Consider the following 7,508-nt stretch of genomic DNA (forward strand, 5'->3'; position numbering starts at 1 on the left):
TCAGTGATAGCTTCTGCCGCCCGAGGACAGCATAAGATGTTTTAATCACTGGTGTCGTTTTGCAAGCTTTGACCAAGCCAGTAATTTCCCCCTTCTCCCCTTCTTTGCTATCCTCTCTTATTATCATCCAGAATCACTTCCTGGTTGATTGAAACAGAGAGACTTGCCTCGAGTCTTTTTTTTTTTTTCCTTTTTTTTTTTAACATCTTTATTGGAGTATAATTGCTTTACAATGGTGTGTTAGTTTCTGCTTTATAACAAAGTGAATCAGTTATACATATACATATATCCCCATATCTCTTCCCTCTTTCATCTCCCTCCCTCCCACTCTCCCTATCCCACCCCTCTAGGTGGTCACAAAGCACCAAGCTGATCTCCCTGTGCTATGCGGTTGCTTCCCACTAGCTATCTATTTTACATCTGGTAGTATATATATGTCCATGTCACTCTCTCCCTTTGTCCCAGCTTACCCTTCCCCCTCCCCATATCCTCAAGTCCATTCTCTAGTAATTGCCTCGAGTCTTTTCTTCACTTGTTCTGAGAATGAAGACAAAACTAGAAATCTACAGGGCCATGGGATGCTCCATCCTTTCTGCACATTTGCTGGGGGAGAAGTTGATGAAGAGTCACAAACATGATGTATAGGATGCCCCTCCCCCAAAGATTCTTGCTGTGTCTTTATAGATGCACATAAATAAATAATTTTGGAGCCATTCACTGATTAAAAAGCAAATGAAAATGCTAGTGTCTTCACTACTCAAAGTGAACTCTGAGGACTGATGAAACATCGATGTTTATATTGTAAAGATATAATATCAATAAGACAGAGATCAGCTCTGTTTCTAGAGATAGTGATGACCTCCTGCTTCCAGGACAGATCTCAGAGGAAGTCTGCCTGGTGTTTTCTTCTTTAGATGGGCACCGTCTTGTGGTAGAGTCGTGATATCCCTGCCTCATGCCCTTCTCAGCTGTTCTGAGGGTGAAGGCTGGGATTTCTCTCATTTGGTTTCTTGCATCCTTGTGCATTAAGCCTTGTTCAAACTTAGTTGAACAGAGTGTGGCACAGCAGAAAGAAAGCCAAATGCAAAGATCTGCCTGTAAATGGAGGCTCAAAGGGCACTGCCCACTTGTGCACCCTTTGGCTAGTCATTGACAATTCGTAACCCCAGTCTTTCCCCACTGCAAGGTAGAACACTTAACACCTAACTCACAAGGTCATGGTGAAGAAGAAATGAAACTGAACTTCAGCCACAGTGAGTGTAGCAGAGCTTCAGGTGGCCGGTACCTCATCTCTCAGCCCACCTGCGATTTCAGGTGCTGTTGCAGAGTCCAGTGCAGAAGACTCATGTTGACAGCACCTCGCCTTAAGTGCTTGATGAACTTCTTTCTGCTTTTCTGACTCAAGGTCTTTTTCAAAGTCTCTGGAGCCTACTCAGCCCTCTCCTGAAAGGGTAGGAGAATTAACACCCTCAGGAGCTATCCTTAGCCAGTGAGGAACTGAAGCAGGTGGATAAATGCCCCAATCTCCCCGAGGTCCCACAGACTTAAAATCTGAAACCATAGCAAACACTCTTATGTTGTCATTTCCTCTCTTCCTGACATGTACCCAGCTCCTTCAATCCTGTCTCCGGAGATCACTCTCCACATAAACTTCCTGCACCCAAACTCTTTCTAATTCTCTGCTCTCAGCAGGGGAATCCAAACTAAAGCAGTAAGTTTAGAGACTTACATAAGGCTTTGGAGACAGACTGACCTGGCTTACCTGTCTCTGTCACTCATCTACCATGTGATCTCAGGCAATAACTTCCCATCCTGAGCTTCTGTTTTCTCATCTGTAAAATGGGTATACTAATAAAATCTGTCTCAAAGGCTGAATGAGATCTTGCAGGCAAGCATTTAAATAATCTTATTTTCTATCATTAATATTTTTCATTAAAAGTGTCTAGCACAACATGAACACTCAATGAAGTGTGACTTCCTTTCTGTCTTTTATGCTTGAGACAAAATAGATCTGGGAATAATAATAACAATCAAAATGAACATTTTTCCCCCATGGTCTGCAATACTATATTTGCTGCTCTGCTATATATAAAGAAGCAAGGCTGGATACAGTTTTCATCATCAGGGGTGTTGTGAAGTCTTGGTCATCAATTTTATTCTCTACAGCTTTCAAAAACACACCTCCAAGGAGAGAGAGGATTTTGTGCTCCCAGTGCCCTCTCCATGAGGTACAAGCTGTACAGGAAAAAAAAATACTTCTGCTACTCAGTGATGAACAGGACATAAGAATGCTACCTGATCTATATATTTTTCAATCACTTACTGGCATTTTTGGAAAGCATGCAGACCTAGGGAACTGGTTCAGGGCAGGCAAACTAGGCTGTAGATAGCCGGGTTTGATGTGCTCTATTAGGTAGCGGCACGTGGCCCTCAGGAAAGATGCTTCTTTTCTGTGGCCCTACCGGAAGCCAGTATTTTATGTTATTTAGTTTCTTATTCCATTACTCAAAAAAAAAAAAAAGCTTATGAAGTGGTTACTATGTGCTAAGCAATGTGCTCATTCCTGGAGATAGAATCTTGATCACATGGACTTACTTCCTGGTTTATTTGGTTCTTATTATATAGAGAAGGACAACTAAACACTCATATAAGTATATATAAGATTGCAACTCTGGTGATAAGAAGAAGTTCTCATAGGAGAAGAGAGAGCTTCAGAAGCTAGGAAGACCCTAAAGGATTGTGAAACATAAGCTAAGACCTGAACTAAGAACAGGAACTAACTGGGCTGGGCGAATAGCATGGCAGGGATGAAGAGGTCTTTCCAGTTAGAAGGATGTACATCCTTTGTTATAGTCTATCTCCCTTTATTTTTCTATATACTACTCTTTGCTACCATATAAATTATATGTCTATTCTTTATTTTTTGTCTCTTCCACTAGAATTTAAAGTCCTTGAAGGCAGGGGCTTTGTGTGTATGGACCATTTCTCTAGCTCCATATATGGATACATGTGCAACAGCCCTGGGGATTGAGGGAACATGGCAAACAGCATGCAGAGCTGAGCTCTCCCAAGCCCTAAGTCCTTTCCCGTGAGTCCTCTGCTTTTGGGAGGTTGGACATTGGGCCCCTTTACTCAACATTCAACACCGTCTGTGAGTTCATTTATTTAGCAGAAATGCCATCTTTGGCATGGGACACAGTGTGTTGGGAGTTTGATGGCCACAGTGGTTTACTCTCAGGACACGCTCTATCTCAAGGGGTCAGTTTAAGCCATGGAGATTCACTTCTCTTCCCAGGGACTGATGTGGAAGTAGGTCTGTGACTGGCTTTAACTGACACAAAGAGAAGGCTGATGGTGGGTTCTAGGAAGGCTACCTAATCCTTAAGAATACATCATAATAGATGGTCTTCTTCTTCATCTAAATGTTTTCATGTCCGGATGTAAACTCTCAAACTGTCTGGCCAGAGGGGAACCATTTTGAGGACAAAGATAGCAGAGCAGAACAATGGAAAGCACTTGGGTCTTTGGTGGAGTGGTTTAACCTCTGAATTAGCTAAACTTCAGGTCTTCCTACCTCTGGCTTATTCATTTAGTCCCATTGGGTTTTCTCCCACAGCTGAAAGTGTCCTTAAAACTCACCTTACCTGCTACTGACATCTGGTAAACTTGGCACTTCACTTTTCTTTATTTCCATCCTTCCTTCCCTCCTTCTTTTTCGTTTGTATTCAGGTGTGCTCGACATTTACACCAGTGATGTTGTTGGCTTCCTAAAGTGCACACATTCATACATGGTCCTTGCAGAGCGCACACACTTGCACACGTGCACACACACACACACACACACACACTGTTAGTGTAGTCCTAATCCTGGTTGGGCTGAGACTCCAGTAAGTATACATTTATACATCAGAGCATCTCTTTCCTAGGAGCTGCCCACCTTAAGACCACCTTCCGGGTTAATCAAGTCGGCTTGGGGTCGTATTGCTTCAGCTCAACCTGAGGGGAGAAGTGTGGCTCTGGGCAAGTTACCGAGCCTTTCTTAGCTTCAGCTTTCTCATCTGGAAAATGGGGATAACAACAAGACCTAGCTCAAAGGGTTGGTGGGACATGTTAATCTATGGAAAGCACTTAGTATTGAGCCAAACACAGAGTAAGCACTCAATAAACTAAGCACGTCCAGGGTAACTCAGGCAGAAGTTTCCCATTTTGCCTCCTGCCTCATTGTCTCTTTCTCATTGCTCTCCTCCTGGCCTTAGCTCCCTTGAATTGGGTCAAACGAATCTACAGAGGTTGTAACTCGTGGTATTATTCCTCTCTATCAGAGTCAAAGTGAGATATATAAATGTGTGAATTATATTTATAAATTTATAAATTTATAAATATAATATAAATTTATAAAATTTACACATAAATGTGTAAATTACTTTGCCCTCTCAGTATCATCTAATACCCAAAATCTTTCTAATAGGGATCCATCTTTCAGTAAGTATGAACAAGAGAATGATATGTTTCCACATCAACTTGTGGACTGAGCCACAACATTCCTCTCTCTCTAAATTTCTATCTCTCTCTTTATCTATGTATGTAGATATAGATATAGTGTGTGTGTGTGTGTGTGTGTGTGTGTGTGTGTGTGTGTGTGTGTTCTTAGATTTCCTTGTTTGTAAGAATTAGGTAGATTTTCTTCTCTATGAAACATCCATCAAACAATAGCCTGTATCTGCAAAGGGGCACTGACAAAAATTACACAGGGAAGGGAGTGAGAAGATAAGGGGAGAAGCAGCAAATGAACAGGGTAAATGCTCTAGATTAGCAAAACATGCATCACGATCAATGCCTCGTTAAAAATCTAAAACTCAGAAAAGAAGTATCCACAATTTCCTACATTTGTTTGTTCATTACATGTGGTTGATTTTTTTCCAAGAGAAGGAGATAAACAGAATACAAACCAGCCCTGGCCCCTGCCTCTACCATCTGCATTTATATCTCAGGCCATGGATGGTGAGCTCCAGGAGCAAGGCTCTACAGGGCCTAAAGAGTTAAAAGAATTACTTTTGATGCAAATACTGTTTTTCCCCCCTCAAACCAGGAGATATAACAGAATCTTTAAAAGCTTGACTTGGGAATTGGACAGATTTGAGTTTGTTTCTAGATCCTGCTGTTTCCTCACTTTTTGATCTTTGACAAGTTACTTACACTTTCTGAGCTACTGTTTCCACATTTGTAAAACAGGGGTGCTAATTGTTCCTACTTTGTTCCTAGTCATTGTGAAAAGTAAGTGAGTTGGACTACCTTGCTCACAATCTAACATTTGGCAAATGCTAAATTATAACAACAAGAGCTCTGCAGGATCACCTGATGTGGTGCTCACTACCATTGTTTCTGCTTTACAGAGGAGGAAACTGAGGCACAGAAAAGTCAAGTAAACTTGTCCCAGATTATATATTCTGGTGAGAGATTGAGATTGAATTTGGAACAAGCCAGTCCGGTTCCAAAGTTCATCTTCCCAACCATGAGGCAGTCCCTCCTCTGCATTAAAGCATTAGAGAGGTGTTTTCTTTTTCTTTTTACCTAAAAGTTCAAAGATGAAATGCTTATAATGTAGGTTAGCCAGAAATTTCAGGAACTTTGTAGTCTGGCATTTCAGGCTTCTAACAATCTCATCTCAGTCTGTCTTGTTACTCTTACCCCTACTGAGATTCCCCAGAAGAACTTTCCCTGATTGTCTTTCAGCACACGTGGTTCTAGCTTTTCTGAAACCAGGAATGAGGCAGAATGAGTTTAGCAGAATATGTCAGGCTCACTGAAGAATTGCACAGTCCATAAGTCTAAGTCAAGTTCCTGCCCTATTGGCCCGGCTTCTTTCTAATGTGTAAGGACCCCTGCCTCTAATTAAATGCCAAAACAGCCTCTGGCCTCTCAGCAGCTCCACACTTCTTACCCCATGCCAGCTGGAGCCAGAGCCACAGTGGAGACAAGCCTGTTCAGTAGGGACCATGCTCTAGGTCTCCTGTAGGGACAGTTCAAGAGCTTAGGTCATCAAGGTCAAACAGAAGTCAGTGGGGTCAGTCCAAATACCAAATGGCAAGGGTACAGCTCTACATTGGAGTAACGGCAGGGGAAGACCAGAGGCACAGGTCATCAAGACAGAGAAGAAATGGAAGGCTGGCAACCTAGCCCATGGGGAAGACCTTGTGGTGACAAGGTATAGGCTCAGAGTGGACCCACCACTCATGCTACACATATCGGGTTTGTTCCTATCACATGCTACATCACATTAAACCTGGTTTCTTGAGGACATAAACATGCTAGCTAATAGAACTATCTAACCCTGCCCAGGATATCAGAATTTATGGCACTAGTGGCAGACGGGGTAGAAAGAGGGAGGCATGAGAAGGGTGCAGACATTTGGAGGTAGATAAACAATTTAATGTCCAGAGTTTAGTGGCATGAGGAATGCATATACTCTAGTGTAAAATGGTCATAACCTGAAAGGTGTCATTTCTTCTACAAAAGTCTTAGAGAACTTAATAGATCCATAAAACATCATTAATGATATTAGGATATTTGGGGACAGAGCCCTAACATTTTACTGGACTGCTAGATGCAAGATAGATCCGAAATTTATATTTGATAAAATAGAGTGAAGGAAATAAATCTTAGTTTCAGCTATCACTCTGGCAAAACTTCTCATTTAACTCAAAACAATGAGTTTCAATATTGCAGTTCCTATGTAATTTTAAGGTAGGGGTTGACAAACTTTTTCCGTACAGGGCTAGATCATAAATATTTTAGGCTTAGTACAGCTAAGCCTAGTACAGCTCATGATGTGAAACCCTTTTGATATGCTGTGCATCCTCCATATTAAGCTTCAAAGTTTTAAACACGAAAACCCGGAACTAGCCAAGCCCTTTTTTCTATACACCAAGCCATGTACGTTGAATGGACAAAGTATTATGTGTGATTTGAGTGATTTCCAAGGGTGCCTTTGTCTGTGTGATTTAAACCACAGGTTAAAACCAACTTCAATTTCAAGGCAAAGCCACTCTATTAAATGACTGCTCTGCACCAGGCCCCCAAGCCATGAGCTGTGGGGGTTACAAATCTATCTTTCCCCAAAGTGCCCTCAAGTACCAACAATATGGCAGGAGTGAAAAAGCATTGTGTTTCCTGGATTCTTTAGGTTTCAAGAGGCGGAGAGTTGCTGCAGTTGCTTCACGTAATGTGGAGTTGACTCTAAGGCAGGGTTTCTCAGCTTTGGCACTACTGACACTGTGGACCAGATGGCTCTTTGTTCTGGGAGCCGTCCTGTGCATTGGAGGGTGTTTAGTGACATGACACTAGATGCCCACGGCACCCTCTCCACCCTAGACCCAAAGCTGTCTCCGGACACTGCCTATTGTCTCCTGGGAACAAAATCCCACCCGGTTGAGAACCACTTTTCTGAGGTTGCAAATGGGCCTGATGTGAACCAGGCATCTGAGCATGTAGCTGGACCTCAGGAACCC

Source organism: Delphinus delphis, chromosome 15 (assembly GCF_949987515.2).
Source record: "Delphinus delphis chromosome 15, mDelDel1.2, whole genome shotgun sequence".
NCBI classification, from domain to species: domain Eukaryota; kingdom Metazoa; phylum Chordata; class Mammalia; order Artiodactyla; family Delphinidae; genus Delphinus; species Delphinus delphis.